This window comes from Zingiber officinale, chromosome 2A (assembly GCF_018446385.1).
Source record: "Zingiber officinale cultivar Zhangliang chromosome 2A, Zo_v1.1, whole genome shotgun sequence".
NCBI classification, from domain to species: domain Eukaryota; kingdom Viridiplantae; phylum Streptophyta; class Magnoliopsida; order Zingiberales; family Zingiberaceae; genus Zingiber; species Zingiber officinale.
Window position 1 is genome coordinate 16,334,091 of NC_055988.1, and position 18,165 is coordinate 16,352,255.

An 18,165-nucleotide genomic window follows, 5' to 3' on the forward strand; every position below is an offset into this window, starting at 1 on the left:
TATTTTTATAATTATTTTGTTAAAATTAAATTTTAGTTTTGAATGAAATAAAAAAAAAATAAACCTACAAGTGATATGAATGCAGGATTGATCCCAGAAGATTTTCTGAATTTTAATGGGGCATAATCTTTGACTTAGGTACTAGAACAATATGCTATTGGGTTTGAATTGAAGTTCATTTTAGAGATCTAGATTTATTAGTAGGTGGAACTCGTAAATTTTAGATTTGAAAAATATTATTTAGGATCTTTTTTGAGATTCTAATATTTTTTATTATTTTTAATAATTTTTATTTTTTGATATGTTGGATATTTTTGGATTAGGATTTATCTATTTAACCATCTGTTTAGCTATTTGAGAGAGTATATTTTATTATTAAATAATTATTTTCGATAAAACCTTGAGGATAATGATTTCTCTTTATTTTTTTTTATTTCTCTTCTTATTTACTCCACACATTCTCTTTCTCGTTAGCCCGTAGGATAATCGTTATTCGTCTGATGTTAGTTAGTATTAGAGCACATCAGATCTAATGGAAGGTCATCGTGGTCGCGATCGTAATAACAGACAAGTTTCGATTGAGAAAACTGAGCACCGTGATTGTATGTAGCATTCAAGACATGATGACGATTGAGAATTTACAGAGGCAAGTCGCAGATTTAACCCAACATCTGGTGGTGCAAAATTTTAAAGATCGTGAGATCTCAAATTGTGAATCTGAGTCTACCTTCAAGAAACCTTCAAGAACCCATATCACCATCAGGCTACATACCAGAAATATCAAGGTTGGGAGAGTCTTTTGGAGACCTCAATTTTTTGGTTAATCTGTCCTAATTTTCTAGTATGTTACAAGCAGAGAGCTTCATTGATTGGATTAATAAAGTGGAGTGGATCTTTGATTATAAGGAAGTTCTAGATCAGATGAAGGTAAAGTTGATTACCATCAGACTTAAGGGTCGAGCATTGACGTGATACGAGCAGTTGCGACGTTCACAAGATAGACAGGGAAAATCTCAAGTAACTGACTAGGAAAAGATGAAGAAGAAGACGAGGAGACACTTCCTTTCAGCTACACCCAAGTTCTATTTTAGCGATTTCACGCATTGAGACAGGGCACAAGATTGGTCAATGATTATATGGAGGAGTTCTACTAGTTGGTTGCCTAGAATGACTTATCCGAGACGGAGGAGAGGAGAAAATGGTGCCATGATACTTAGGGGGGTTGCACTAGCCTTGCATGATGTCCTTGTTATGACCAAAAGAAATTTAGATATTTCTACAATGGTGCCATGATACTTAGGGGGGTTGCACTAGCCTTGCATGATGTCCTTGTTATGACCAAAAAGAATTTAGATATCTCCACAATGACATGTTATTATCTATTTTGGGCCTAAGCTCTTATGATTTTATTTTTGAGCTCTACCCAAAAGGCCTCATACCAATGGAGATATTTTTCCCTTATAAATCTAAGATTTTTCCCATGTATTTTCAATGTGGCACTTTGTTTGAAATCTTGTAACCCAACAATCCCCTCCCCTCCCTCAAACAAAGGACCACATGCTTCCCATGTCCGATCCTCGACCCACTAGGTTTTCCTACCCCTCTATCCACCCGACCTACTAGGACTTCTTTGCCTAGCCACAACTAAAACTTTCTTCCTGGTGTCTGATCCTCTTGATTCTGACATGGGAGCCCCCACTTTCCTTTGTTCAAGGTTAATATTCTACTCGCATGACTCAATTAGATCATAGTATTAGTACCCTAAGGTAGTTTTGATGTAATCAACCAAGTCAGGTTAGGTCTTATTGATTTTTAACCTTGTGTCTAAGTGTGCATGAACTGAGGAGTACAAGAAATTGAGCAAAAGACGCAAGTAGTGAGAAGGACGGCACGAGAGAGAGGCGACAGGCTCGGTGCGTCTGAGGGACGAGGTGCTGTGGAAGAGTATGCGAGCGGACGAGAAGGAGACATGCGACGTTTCCAAGGGACGAGAACCCAGAGCGGAAGATTGCTCGAAGGTCAGAAGTTGGGTTCGGATGAGCCCTATTCTGGATGGACGAGATCACTCAAGCGAGCAGAGCCAGAGCAGAAGACTCGAACCAAGGTGAGCGGAACCAGAGCGGAAGATCGGGATCGAAAGTCAATAAGAGGTTGACTTTCTTGGTCCAGGCGCCCGGACCTGAATTATTATCCGGATCGCATCAAACGTGATCCGTTGTGATGGGAATAAATTTTTATCCCCCTCCAAGCGCCTAGTGTTAGAGTGTATACTGAAAGCCTAAGCTTTTGTAAACATTTATTTTGAATAAAGAATCACATTTGGTCAAATTATCTACATTTATTTGTAGTTGTTCAATTAATTTATATTGTAGATAACATAGTATGTGGTGTCACATACAGAAGATAATGTTATCAGTACCTTATAAATTATAAACAGTAGCTCACGACCAAGATGGAAAGGAACAAATCATCGGAAGGTCGTAGTGTAATTAGGTATTAGTTTATCTTAGATATATAATTACACTAGTACACTTAGAGTGTATTGAGCAGGACCATTAGAGGTCGTTTCTTTTTATAATGACTTTATAAAGGAATAAAGACCTTAGTTATTATGGAAGTGTGTGCTCTTAATCCTAATATAATAACAAGCATATATATTTGATATTTATTTCTTTAATTTATCAAATGAGTGAGATTTAGTTCGATAAATCAATAAGTCCGATAAGTTGGGAAATGATATCACTTATAGTGTGTGTTGTTGATTATAAAAGGAAACTGTGTCCTAGAAATCTAGGTTGAGAATGTCCCCAAGAGGAGCTCATAAGGATTGTCATGTTAAACCCTGCAGGTGGACTTAGTCCGACATGTTGATAAGGTTGAGTGGTACTACTCTTGGACTAAGATATTAATTAAGAGAGTTGTCAGTAACTCATTTAATTAGTGGACATTCATTATCTTAAACACATGGAGACTAACATACTCATAATAAAAAGGAGCCCAAAAATGTAATTTGGGATTGGTGCGGTAGTTCAATAATAGTTCTCTAGTGGAATGAATTATTATTGATAAAATCAAGTTGTGTGTTCGGGGCGAACACGGGATGCTTAATTTTATCAGGAGACCAAAACCAATTCCTCCTCTCGGTCCCTATCGTAGCCTCTTAATTATAGAGTACTATACCCACCTTCGCACCCATCTAAAAGGGGCCGACCAAGACTTGTTTGGAGCCCAAGCAAGGGGCCGGCCAAATCATGTTTAGATGGGAATGATTGTGGCCGACCCAAGCATGAGTTCAATCTATGTATGGCCGGCCATTAAAAATAGAAAAGGAATTTTAATTTTAAATTTTTTCTTATATGGAATATATGATTTAAAAGAAAGTTTAAAAATTAAAATATTTCCTTTTATAAGATTCTACAAAAGATTAAGAGAAGAGTTAAATCTCTTTCCTTATTTGTAGATTAAAAGGTTGATTTTAATTTTGGTAAAAACTTTCCTTATTTATAAATCATCCACATGTTGAAAAGATAAATTTTAAAATTATAGAAATTTCCTTTTATAACATCAACCATGAAGGGATTATTAAAGAGAAATTTTATTTTAAAATTTTTCTGGAAGCAAATTAGGAAGCTTTAATTTTTCTAGCGAAAAAATTCCTTGTTTGCTTGTTTTGATGTGGCCGGCCATATGCATTAAGAAAAAGATTTTAATTTTAATTAATTAAAAATTTTCTTTTCAATGGCAAAAGAATTAAGGAAGGTTTTATTAAATTTTCCTTATTTGCCAAGGCTAAGGATTATAAAAGAGGGGGGTTGGGTGCCTTCATGGATACAACCTCTATTCTATTTCTCCCTCTTTTCTTCCTTGGTGTGGTCGGCCTCTTCCTTTTCTCTTCTCTCCATCTTTGTGGCCGAACCTCCTCTTCCTGTTGGAGATTAAGTGGTGGCCGGATCCTAGCTTGGAGAAGAAGAAGAGGAAGCTTGCATCCCTTGGAGCTTGGTTGGTGGAAAAGGTTCTTCATCCTTAGGAGTTTTTGTGCTTGGTCAAAACTTGAAGGAAGAAAAAGAAGGTGCTAGGTGGTTCTCGTCTCGGAAGATCGTTGCCCACACAACGTCCGAGATTAGAAGAGGAATACGGTAGAAGATCAAGAGGTCATTATCCACAAAGAAAGGTATAACTAATAATTGTTTTCCGCATCATGTTAGTTTTGTTTCTTTGTAAAAATACCAAATACAAGAGACATGCGATTCTAGTTTTTCGAATTAGTTTTCGAAGTTGTGTTCTTTTATTTTTTTTCTTTTCCTTGTGATTCGATTGTTCTTTGTGGTTAACCTAGGGTTACTATAGGAAGGTTAAATATTTAATTTTCTTAAAAGGTTTTGTCTAGTCGGTGGTGGTTGCTCCCATATCCAAGAAGGCCAAGTGCCTCGCCATGCAGTACTGGAAGCTGATTTTGGAAATAGATATTTAATTGTCTTCGTGACCTAGGTGATTTGGATCGAACGTGTTAAGTTCTGCAGGAGATCCAAGTCTAAACTTAAAAGAACAAATAAGTTAAACTTAGGATCAAATGTGTTAAGTTCCGCAGGCGATCCAAGTTTAATTTAAAAGAACACATGGTAGCTAGGAAAAGGTTCAGACCTTTGTACAAAATTTTTGTATAGTGGAACCGTTAGGCTTTCCGAGTAGCAACCAACACCTATAACCCTTCAGGTACCCTGACCAGGGCTATAAATACAGTCTTGGTTCTAGAAGCTAAAATAGAACACTTGTAAACAACTTCTTTTGTCTGCCTTTATTTGTTGAGTGCTTTAATTGCTGTAAAGAGGCTTCTCTGCATGAAGGAGAATTTAGTGTGCTTTTTCAATTTCCTTGGATTAACAACCTTCTCGGTTGTAACTAAGTAAAACTCTTTGTGCCTTTTCTCGTTAATTTTACTTTCTTAATTTTTATGAAAGTGTTTATTTAAGCTATAACATTCGAGAAAGGTTCATTTAATTTTGCAGGACTATTAACACCCCTTTAACCTACCGCCACCGGTCTTAACAATTGGTATCAGAGTTAGCTCACTTCAGGAGGACTAACCGCTGAACGAAGCACACGAGATAGCCAGACCGAGCATCTACCCACCGAAATTCCAGGAGGAATTCTTGAGCTAGAAGAAAAATATGGAGGTATTTTTTAAGACAGACTTTGAACTATTAATAATTATGAAATATGGTTTTGCAGCCCTGAAAGATAAAGAAGAATATCAGTGGACGAAGAAGGAGCAAGCCGACTTCATGGAAAATGGCAAAGCAGAGTTTCATCTGCTTAACATTTTACCATCTCAAGAAGTCAACCGTATCAGAGCCTACGAGTTAGCCAAGGAGCTCTGGGAGAAATTCTTAGAACTACACGAACGGACCTCGAAGGCAAAACTAGCATGATGGGACCTACTCCGGAACCAGATTAGCAACCTCCATCTAGAAGAAGGTGAAACCGTCTCACACCTCCACTCAAGAATCAAGGAGCTTATCATTGGACTCACGAATCTCGGAGAAAAGGTAACTAAGCGAGATTCGCTAAGGTACGCGCTCAACACATTTCCTAGAACTCTAGAATAGTCGACCTTAGTAGATACGTACTTCATCTCTAAGGATATAGAGGTAAGCACTTTAGACGAGCTTTTTTCAGCCTTTGAAATTCATGAGTCAAGATGTGTAGGTCTAAAAAGGGAATTGAGGCAAAACATTTCCTTAAAAGAAAAAGCGGATGAACTAGATTTTGAGGCATCACTGGATGATGACGAAATGACCTTAATCGTAAGGAAATTTTAAAAATTATTTAAATCTAATAAACTTAATCAAGTGCGGGTACAAAAAGAAAAAGAAAGATAAGATGCTACCACTGCAATGAAGAAGAGCACATCAAAGATAACTATCCAAAATTGAAGGACAAGGGTAAGGACAAGAATAAAGACATAAGCATAGACAAAAGACCAGCCCAGAAAAGGCACAAGAATCTAAAAGCGATGTGGGACGAAATCTCATCAGAATAAAAAATCGAGGCCTACGCCAGAATCACGTTAATGACATGTCACCAAGAAAAAGAGGACGAAGCAAGCTTTTCCGCAATAAGCATCGAGAGCATTGATAAAGGGGGAGCAACATCAAAAGAGAGCAGTTTTACAAGGGGAGTCTCAGATGTTGAAATCGACAAGGTAAGTTAGGTACGATCCTTACTACCTGATAAACTATTTAAATTTATAAAGTTTCTGACTAAAATATCTTATAAATTAGAAATAGAAAATAAGGACTTAAAATCAACATTAGCTATTTCTTGTCGATTAGAAGGTTTTGATAAAATGAAATTGGAAAATGAAAAATTGAAAATAGAAATAGAAGATTTGAAAAATCGTGCATGCTCACATATTAAAAGATATAATGGTTTAAATTGGCACCTTAGAAATCACAAGGGCCAAATTAGAAAATTATCAAAGAAATATATTCTTAAGACATATTTAGTTAATCAAGTTGGAAGGAACCTATATTGGGTTCCAAAATCATGCATAAATTAAGTTTTTGAATGTTTAACATAGGGACTTTTAAAGAGAAAATTAAATATTTACTTTCTTTAAGAGGTTTTGTCTAGAAAGTGATTGTTGCTCCAATAACCAAGAAAGCCTAGTGCCTGGTCACAACCTAGAAATCGATTATGGAAATAAATGTTTAATTGACTAGCTATTAAGCATGTAATAATTAAATAATACTTTCAATATTTATCAAAAATACTATTAGAAATTATCTAGAAATCAATTTTTTTTTTATAATTTCATCACTTAGAAATTATTTATCTCCCAAATTTAAAATTTTTTAAAAGAGTTAGCTAAGAATGGCTTGTTGGTCAAAGTCAAGGTTATTCTTATCTATGATGGATATCAACCCACTTGGAGAAAACCTACCATCCCCTGAATTCAAAATAAGGGTATTTGAATTTGATAAATGTGGGCTTTTATGTAAATTATTTACATAAATAAAATCATGTCTCTTATACATTCTTATTTTGTATTTCTAGGTTAATCATTTAATTATGACTTCTATTAATCTGTGTTCAATTTTGAACTCGAACAAATTGACTAGGCCAAAGTTCTTGGACTGGTTTCGAAATTTGAGAATTGTTCTCAAAGTTGAGAAGCTAGCTTATGTCTTTGATCAGCCTCTTCCCATCAGTCTTGATGTCGATGCAACTGTGAACCAACTGTTGGCCCTTCAGAAACATAATGATGATTCTGTACTTGCTAATTGCATCATGCTAGCCGCTATGACTCCTGAATTATAGAAACAGCATGAGCATTTGGATGCTTATGATATTGTCTTTCATCATCGTGAGCTATTTGACGAGCAAGCTAGATCTGAAAGGTTCAAAATCTCCAAGCTTCTCTTTTGCTCAAAGATGTAGGAGGGTTCGTCTGCAATACAATACGTATTAAAGATGAATGGCTGCATAGAGCGTTTAGCATCACTCGGTTTTACGATGAATCATGAGTTAAGTATTAACTTAATTCTACATAGTTTATCGAAAAGTCATTCATAATTTGTGATGAACTATCAGATGAACAATTTGGAAATGATCATCGCTGAGATGATAAATATGCTCAAGACTGTTGAGCCTTCTATTAAGGGTGAACAGAAAATTGTAATGTTGTAGACTCCTCCAAGAAAGGTTCTAAGAGGAAGCCAAAACATCAGGCTAAAGGGAAGAGCAAAAAAGGCCAAGATAGTAGAACCGACACAAAAGGGCTCATGCCATCATTGTGGTAAGATGGGGCACTGACGAAGAAACTGCAAGATCTATCTTGAGTCCATAAAGAAGAATAAGGCATCCGATGCCCCATCCTCTTCAAGTATTTTCATTATTAATTGTCATGTTATTTTCTCAGACACTTGGATATTAGATACTGGGTGTGACTCACATATATGTAATGACATACAGGAGCTAAGGAATAACAGAAAACTCTTCAAGGGAGAAACAAGTCTGCGAGTTGGAAATGGAGTAGAGGTTGCTGTAGTCGCCATCGGAACATACTTGTTAAAGCTTCCTAGTGGACTTGTCTTAGAACTAGATAATTGTTATTTTGTTTTAGCATTAATAAAGAATATTGTTTCTATTTCTTGCTTAAATAGAAAAGTTTTCCATTTAACTTTTAGTAATAATTGTTGTTATATAACCATAAATGGCATTCTTTATAGCACTAGAACATTATGCAATAGTATCTACGCATTAGATATATCTAGTGACGTACTCAATATCAAAAAGAGAAATAAACACGCCCAAATATATAATCAATTAACCTCTTACTCGTAGCATTGTTGCCTTGGCCATATAAGTAAGAAACACATGTCCGAATTGCAAAAGATTGTAGTTCTCGAATCATTTGAATTAGATACATGTGATTCATGCTTAAAAGGCAAGATGACAAAGTTACCTTTTTCTCGAAAGGGTGAATGAGTTGATGAGTTACTTGGGCTCGTACATACCGATGTATGTGGACCAATGATGACTCATGCATTAGGAGGTTATAGCTACTTCATTACTTTTATTGATGATCACTCTCATTATAGGTATGTGTATCTAATAAAACATAAGTCTGAAGCCTTTGAAAAGTTTAGAGAATTCAGAAGTGAAGTAGAAAAATAACTTGCTAAAAATATTAAGATACTTCGATCCAATCGAGTTGGTGGATATTTAAGCCAAGAGTTTCTAGATTATCTAAGAGATAATGGTATATTGTCCCAATAGACTCAATACTTATACGCCACAATATAATGGTGTATCGGAAAGGCGTAATCGAACCTTGTTAGACATGGTTAGATCAATGATAGATCGTGCAGATCTTCCAAAGACCTTTTGGGGTTATGCACTCATAACAGCTGTTTACTTGCTAAACAGAGTCCTAACGGAGACAATCTCAACTACTCCATATGTTGTATGGACTAGTAAGAAACCCTTCATATCTTATTTGAAGATATGGGGATGTCCTGCTTATGTGAAGAGGACTATATCAGACAAGTTGGATGTCAACTCTGATAAGTGTTTATTTATTGGATACCCTAAGAAAATTAAGGGTTACCAATTCTATCACCCCTTGAAACAAAAAAATATTTATTTTAAGGCATGCTACCTTCCTAGAGAAAGAATTTCTCTTTCAAGAAGCAAGTGAGAGTATGGTTGAACTTAATGAAGTTCAAGAGACTCTAATAAACACTAATGAAATGCCTAGTCAAGAACCACAACCGATTATGACACAACCTCCTCGTAGATAAGGTAGGACACGCAATATTCCTGAGAGATATGGATCTCTTGTAAGAGAATCGAATGATGTGTTACTCATTGAGGATAAGGAACTTACTGATTATGAAGAGACTCTGAATAGTTTAGAAAAGGACAAGTGACTTACAGCCATGAAGTCAGAAATGGATTCCATGTACGAAAACCAAGTTTGAAACTTGGTGGACCCACCTGAAGGCATTACGCCTATAGGGTGCAAATGGATTTTCATGAAGAAAACTGACATGGATGGTAATATTATTACCTACAAGGTAAGGTTGGTAGCGAAAGGCCATCGTCAAAAGCAAGGCGTTGACTATGATGAAACTTTCTTACCTGTGGCCATACTTAAATCCATTCGAATACTCTTGGCCATATCAGCTCATCATGATTATGAGATATATCAGATGGATGTGAAACCAACTTTCCTTAATGGAAATCTGCTCGAGGATGTGTATACGACAAAGCTCGAAGGCTTTACATATGTCAACAAGAATAAAGTATGCAAGATTCAATGACCCATTTATTGACTAAAGCAAGCATCCAGGACTTGGAATATCCATTTTAATGAGGCGATCAAACAATTTGATTTCTCACAAAATCTAAACGAACCTTGTGTGTATCAAAAGGTTAGTGGGAGTGTAGTCATATTCCTAATATTATATGTTAATGACATATTGCTTATAGAAAATAATGTACCGGTTCTACAGTCAGTTAAAGTTTGATTGTCCAATATATTCTCCATGAAAGACATGGGAGAAACAACTTACATCCTCGGGATGAAAATCTATAAAGATAGATTGAAAAGGTTGCTTGGTCTTTCACAATCGACATATATAGACAGAGTGCTAAAACGACACTACAAGAAAACCCTCATAGACATCAGTGGAACAACAACGGTTTTAAGCAAAAATCGATGTCTTTGAATATTTTACACCGATTTTTTCAAAAATCGGTGTCTATGAGCGTAGATTTTCGCTTATAGACATCAGTTTTTTTGGCAATGTCTATGAGCACCTTTTTTTTTATTAATAGACACCGATTTTAATAGCGGTTTTTAAAACCCGGTGTTAATGAATCAAAATAAAATATTTTAATTTTTTCATAGACAAAATTTGCAACACTGTGAAGTTCCCTCCAAACCTAAACCTATATCGCGTCCCTTCCTCCGAACATCTCTCTCAGCCTAAACCTAACCCTAAACCTCCGACCATCTCTCTCAACCTCATCTCCCTCTTCCCCTTCCTAAATCGACGCCCCTTCCTCTCCCGATCAGACACGACGCCCTTGTTTCTCCGTCCAACCACAAATGTCCTCATTACACTTCGCACTCGACCAAGCGGAGGATAAAGCTACCGCCATGGCAGCTTCCGCTTCTCATCCTCATCTCGCCTGTAACTCTGCTAACCAAGGCCACGGTTACGGAGGAGGAGGAGAAGCGCCTGCGTTGTAAAACCTCGGCCACGTTGCTCGCAGTCTCGCTTATTTTTTTTGTTGGTCCAGTCAGCGATAAAAGTTTCACCTTCCCCCAATCGGATGCTTTCTCAGTTGCTTCTATCTCTTTTTCCCCAAACAAAAGGGGAAAAATGGTTCTTTTTCGTTGTGGTTGCGAGAGGTTGATTTGATGTGAAACCCTAGTCACTTCCATGCTGTTAGGTCGATTTGTGTGAGCGGAGGTATCAGATCCGAGCTCGATATGGGTGATGTGCGTAGATTATATACTCTTTTATGCATGTTTTTACGCACATTTACATACTTTGGGCATGCTTAATCTATGCATTTTTATACTTCCAGCTTTCCTTTTAGCATATTTACTCTTTTGGTTCGGAGATCTGCTTTTTGTGCATTTTCTGTACACATGAGTCGAAATTGGTGAAGATTATGCGTCCTCGGGCAAGCTTGGAAGTAATTGAAGGGAGAGAGCATCAGGCCGTGTACCACACATGGCCGTGTAGTCTTAACAGGAAGGGAAGAGGACATGGCCGTGTGCATCTACACGGCCATGTGAGGTTTCCAGAGGCCAAGCAGGTGGTGGCCGTGTGAATCTACACGGCCGTGTGAGGTTTCCAGAGACCAAGCAGGTGGTGGTCGTGTGCACCACACAGCCGTGTAGCACTTCCAGAGAATAGTAGGGTCCTGGCCGTGTGGAGTCACACGGCCGTGCAGTTTTGGCAGAGAGGGAACTGGACATGGCCGTGTGAATCTCACACGGCCGTGTCGTGGGGCCGTGTGGCGCCCGATTTCCTCCTCTATTTAAACCTTCCTTCATGAATTGAAAGGGGGTCTCTCCCCTTTAGGAGAAGGCAAGATTTGGTGGTTTTCTCCCATTCTTGGGAGGATTTCTGGGCGATTCTAAGGGAGTTCTTGATGATTTCGACTCGGGAGCGAGGATTGGATCCGAAGACGAGACTTTCTTCATAGATAAGTTTTCTCTTTCCCCCTCTTCTTGGTTTCTTGGATTGGGGATTTAAGAAATGCTTGTATTCTTTATTTCTTTTGGTTTTCTTCCTCGATTCATGGAGTAGATCTTGTATTCTAGGATTAAGGGAGTATTTGTATGATGGATTGATGTAATTTCTTATGGATTTGCTATTTTCTTGTTTCAATGACATTGTCTTGCTTGTATCAATTAGATCTTGAATGATTAATGGTGATTTGTGTTTAATTCTCATTCTTGATTGATTGTTTGGATTTCTTGTGGACTTGGTAGAGATAAACTCTCACTCGATCATCCGAGGGATCGCCGTGACAGGTGCAAGCCCGTGTAAAGACGTTTGAGAGATAATCTTGAAGAGGAAATAGGAATATTCAAGAGAGTAGGATGGATTTTGTGATTAGTTTCTTGTATCTTGATAGATTAATAAGTTGTGGACTTCTATGTTGATATCCGAGGAAGGCATAGTAATAGGTGTGCTTCTGTGTAAAGACAACGTAGGTTCACATCTAATTGATCATATTTAGATACATTTCTCAGTCCTTAGCCGGTTATCTATTGCAAGAGAGAACCGGCAACTTTCTACAAGTGTTTGACAATTGAGGGAAAAGAATTGGTGAACCATTTATATTCAAGAAATCTTACAAAGAAACCGAAACTCTTAGAATCTCCCTTTATCATAACCCAAAACACTAAACTCTTGTTTGTTGATCTTTAATATTAGATTTGTTTACCTTCACTTTGCATTTGAAACGATTGGATAGTTGTTTAGCTAATTCGCATTGAGACATTCCTACTGCTTATTCCAGTCCTTGTGGATACGATAATCTTTTATATTACTTGCGACATTTCCGTACACTTGCGGAGCGTAACAAGTTTTTGGCGCCGTTGCCGGGGACTGCGCTATAACATTAGGAATTATCAATTGAGTTAGACTAAACATAACATTTGTTTTCCTTTCATATTGCATAGTTGTAACTAATCATTAGATTTCTGTTTTTACTTTCGTGTATAACTTTTACTTCTTGTTAATTCTTTTTACAAATTCAATTCTGCATTTTTGATTCTTTTATTTTTCTTTTTCTGTTGAATTGTCATTTGCCATCTTGTTCTTGTGTATGCGAAGATCTAACTTTGCAGGGGAATTCTTTCCTTTTGACCCTGAGATTGACAGAACTTTCCATAAAAGAAGAATTCTGCAAAGGCAAATTGAAGAACAGGAACATTTGAACATGGCGAATAGACCACTCAAGGATTATGCAGCATCTTATGCAAGAGGTTTTCGATCTAGTATTTCAAGACCTTCAGTGGAAGCTAATAACTTTGAGATCAAACCCGCAATTATATCTATGGTGCAGCAGAACCAATTTGGTGGAGGACCTCATGAAGACCCCAATCAACACTTAGAGGTCTTTTATGAAATATGTGGTACCATGAAAATGAATGGAGTTCCTTCAGATGCAGTTAGATTATTATTATTTGGGTTTTCTCTAAGAGATAGGGCAAAGCAATGGCTGAATTCTTTAGCCCCTAATAGCATCACCACTTGGGAGCAGTGTGAGCAACAGTTTCTTGATAAATTCTATCCACCAAGCAAAACAGCTCATATGAGGAATTTAATTGCAAGCTTCAAGCAGACTGACTCAGAATCTCTTTTTGAAGCATGGGATAGATATAATAGTATGCTCAGACAATGCCCACATCATGGGTTGGAAAGATGGTTAGTGTTGCACACTTTTTATAATGGTATCAACTATCATACCAAAGTGTCCCTTGATTCAGCTGCTGGAGGGGCACTTATGAACAAAAGTTTAGATGAAGCTGAAGAAATTATTGACAGTGTAGCATAAAATCATCATCAATGGGCAAATGAAAGAAGTGGTGGCTATTCTTCTGTAAACCCAACAATTAAAGCATCAGGGAAGTTTGATGTAGATGCGGTCACTCTTTTGTCTGCAAAATTGGACGCTCTTACAAAGAAATTTGAGAATATGGGGACTAGTGCTAATATGGTCAATGCTATTAGTACATCTTGTGAAGTATGTGGGAGTTCAGAGCATTCAAATGACTCATGTCCATTTGGAGCTATCACTGCACAAATCAATCAACTGGAACAATGTGATGCAATCATGAGTTACAATCAAAGGCAGAACAACCCATACTCAAATACTTATAACCCTGGACGGAAGAGCCATCCCAATTTTTCTTACAGAAATAATCAAGATCAAGGACCATCTATGGGGGCAAGGCCAAATTTTCAAGCTGGGCAACAAAATTTTCAACATCCATCTTCTCAAGGCTTACCAAAGTCAAATATTGAAAAGATGCTTGAAGAAATTATCTCAAGTCAGAATGAAATGAAGCAAGATTTAGCAAAGCTCATTCAGAGAATGGATAATTCTGAAAAGCATCAAAAGATCCAGGATAGTCAAATTGCCCAACTAGCTTCCTCATCATCCAGAGCACCAGGACAACTTCCAGGAAAACCTGATGTGAATCCTATGGAGCATTGCAATAGAATTGAGCTTAGGAGCGGACGGACCTTGGGAGACCCCCAAGTGACTGCTCCAAAAGGGATACAAAAAGAAGAAGAGCTCTCTCCTCTTATACCAAATCAGATTCAAGCTAATGAGGAGAGTACCATTGAGGTTGAAGAGACTCTTCCACTGAACCATCAGAGCAAAGCTGCCCCTTTTCCTCAGAGACTTACAATGCTCAAGAAAGATGAAGAATTTGGCAAGTTTTTAGAAAAGATTAAGGAAATTTGTGTAGAGGTACCTCTTATTGATGCTATTCTTCAAATGCCTAGATTTGCCAAATTCCTGAAGGATCTCATGTCAAACAAGAGAAGAAGAGGAGAGGTTGAGACCATTGCGCTTAGTGAGGAATGTAGTGCTATTTTTGAGAAGAACACTTCCCCAAAACTAAAGGACCCAGGGAGCTTTTATATTCCTTGCAGCATAGGAAAAGAATTTTTTGAAAAAGCTTTTTGTGATTTGGGGACAAGTATTAGCCTCATTCCCTATTCAATTTGTAATAAATTAGGTCTCAAAAACATTAAACTTACTACTATGGCACTTCAACTTGCCGATCATTCCTGCAGGTACCCTTTGGGTATTATAGAAGATGTGCCAGTAGAGGTGGATGGGAATGTTATTCCCACAGATTTTGTTGTGTTGGACATGGAAGAGGACCCTAGGATTCCTATCATATTAGGAAGACCTTTCCTTGCTACAGCTGGAGCTATAATTGATGTCAAAAATCATAAGCTTTCTTTGGTAATTGGTAAGGAAAGGTTGGAATATGATTTATCTAATATCTCTAACCATGTCTCGTCTCTTTTAAATGCTTGTAGCAGGACAAGCATTTATAAACTTGAGGAATGGAATTTCTATCCTCATGGAAGGCCACCAAATGAAGGAGACAATGTCGTGGAAGATGTTGGGAGAAGATCTCCCAACAAAAATGAAAAGTATATCTGTCCTCCAAGGGCGAGGAAAAGAAGTGAATGATCAAGTTTGGTCGAGCTAAAGACCTTAAACAAGCGCTTCTTGGGAGGCAACCCAAGGGTTCTTTTAGTTAGTTTGGATTTGTGTTTTAATTTCTTTTAGTTTGATGCATTCTTTTGATTTTGTTTTCAGGTTAGGTGCAAAACAGAGCCCGGCCGTGTGCTATACACGGCCAGGCAAAGGTTGCAGAGAAGGGAAGTGCTTGGGCCGTGTCATCCAGACACGGCCGTGTAGGATATCCCGAGGAGAAAAAGGTCTAGGTCGTGTCTCAAACACGGCCGTGCAAAGAGTCCCGAGAAGAAAGATGGAGAGGCCGTGTCCCAGACACGGCCGTGCGAGGAAACCAGTGAAAGAAGAGGGGGAGACCCGTGTGGATCTGCACGGCCCGTGTAGGGGAGCTATTAAAAGTGTTCTTTCTACCTCACACGGCTCGATCTTGGCCGTGTTCCGCACACCCCCAACTCTCCAAAACATCTCTTTCTCTCCCAATCTCTTAAAAACTCTTCTCTAATCTCTCAAGATCTCTTAGATCTGGATTCTCTTCCTCTCTAAGACTTGGACTTTTCATTCTCCTAACCTAAGATCTTTGCTCTTTGAAGTTTTGTTCTTTGAGTTTCATTCTTCCAACCCTAGATAATTCCTCCCCTATCTAAACTCATTAAGATGTCTAACATTTTGAAGAAACTTCACAAAAGAGGTGGTGGATCCAGTGGGGACAAAGAGGAGGAGCCATCAAGGGACAAAGGAAAACAATCAGTGAAAGGAAAAGGCAAAAGGACTTCACGCAACGAAGGTAATGACAATGAATTCAATATTGTGTTTAGAAATGATGATCAAGTAACTAGATTTGCAATTCTTGTCAATAGAAAGATAGTGTGTACTAGATATATGGACCCAACTGTTCTTGATATGCTTGGAATTAGGGAAGATGTAGATTTGATGATTGGGTTTTTGGATTGGAGTGATATTATGTACACACATTTGCCTACATATCCTCGTCTTGTTTTGGAATTTTTAAGTTCATTGGATGTCTATTTTACTAATGAAGATGATTATTTTGAAAAAAATCTCATTTAGACTAATGAATCAAGAATTTCTATGGACATTTGGTGACTTTAATTCTTGTTTTGGATTAACCACCGGGAGCCCTCGTAGGTTTGATCCAAGGTTTAATTGGAATCATTTTTGGAATGCAATAACTGGGTTAGATCAACCTTATGAGCCTTCAAGAGCTAAGGCCTCCAATATGCAAAACCCCATCTTTAGGTATCTACATAGAGTCATGAGTAAAACTATTTTTGGTAGGGGAGAGAGTGATGGGGTAGTTAAAAAGATAGAGCTTTATGCTTTATGGGCTATGCTTTATAAGGTTAAATTTGATTTTGGTTTTCATTTTGTTCAAACCTTATTAAGATCTGCTAGGGCATCATTGGGATCAATTATTTTTGGTGGTTTGATTACCCGAATAGCTTATAATTTAAATCTTGATGTTGATGGGTTGGAAATAATTCATGGTAATGACATGATTGACATTGATGCATGTCTTGCTATGAAAATGATCGTTCGGGATGAGAATGATTTCGCGTTTCCTAGGAGGAGTGGTTCTCCTTTACCCCTTCCTTTTCCTGAACGAACTACTATTCGTAACCCGGCTAATTGGGTAATTTCTGAGTTAGATTTTGAGGATAACCCTTCTATACCTGGAGACACTGAGCCACATCATGAGCCCTCGTCATTTGGACACCCGCAGCCTTCTAGTTTTATGGAGCCTGCTAGACATTCTTTTGCATATGGCACGGGATCTTCTAGGTTTGATTTTTCAGATTTTCGTACGTCTCTAGAATCACTTCATGAGAACCAAGATGCCCAACGAAAAATGTTGGAGGGTCGCTTCTCTTTATCTGGTGATCAGTTTAGGGAGGTACAAAATTATTTTCAGTTTACGAGGAATTTTCAAGGTCAAGTGGCAGGATTATGATACTGATCAGGCTAGGATGAGAGATTTTATGCAGAGCATGACACTTACTAGCCAACAAGTAGATGCTTTATATGAGTATCATAGATCCTTGGGTGAGATTCCAGATTTTCCTAGTTTTCCTATTGGCCAACCACGTCGTAGACCCCCTTTTCCTCGTCCACCTCCACCTCCTCCACCATATTGATTTCATCGGGACGATGAAAAGTTTAAGTCTGGGGGGGTGTCATGTACTGTTTAGTTTGGTTTTTAGTTTTTAGTTTTTGTTAGTTTTTCATGTTGGTTCTTATTTTCATTGCTTGTTGCTTTATTTTGCTTGTTTTTGAAATAATCATGGCAAAAATTTTTTTTTTGAGAACATCAAATCTTCACTTATATGCTTTCTTGGATTCAAGTGAAATGTTAGCACGATTATTGTCTTGATTCATGATGTTCGAATGATGCTAGTAGTAAACTTTGTGTAGTTCTTTTTTCTATCTTGGGAAGCATTAATAAGCTAAGAATCTTATGGTGATGAGTTTTAGTTTTGGTTCAACCTTAAGGATTTTATCCTCACTACACTTGTGCTTGATGCTTGAATAGTTGATGTCATTGAAATAGTCATGATTCATCTTGTTTGCTTAGTACTTGGTTTCCATGGTGATTTCTCAACTTTCATTTTAGTTACTGGATGAGGCTCAAATCATTAAAGCTCATTTGGAAAAATCAAAATATCCCAACATGTGTGCTAAAAGTATATTTGTGAATAAGTTTTGCACAATGCAAACACTTATAAAAAAAAAGAAAAAAAAGGGATATAAAAAACAGTTGTCATGAGTGGAATCTAGCAAGTCACCCCTTTGAGACCGAGTTAGGTTACTGGGGAAATGACTGCTTAGCTTCTCTTGAGATTGAGCACACCTTTGAGACATTGGGTTAGTTGAGAAATATGAACCAAG

At 37.6% G+C, this 18,165-nt stretch overlaps 1 non-coding gene across 1 annotated transcript; it reads right to left on the reverse strand.

The window, feature by feature from the left end:
* Positions 1-13,348: 13,348 nt before the first annotated feature.
* On the reverse strand, positions 13,349-13,454 carry LOC122044699. The gene has a single exon (XR_006129719.1). It is a non-coding gene; the product is annotated as a small nucleolar RNA R71 (small nucleolar RNA).
* Positions 13,455-18,165: the final 4,711 nt, after the last annotated feature.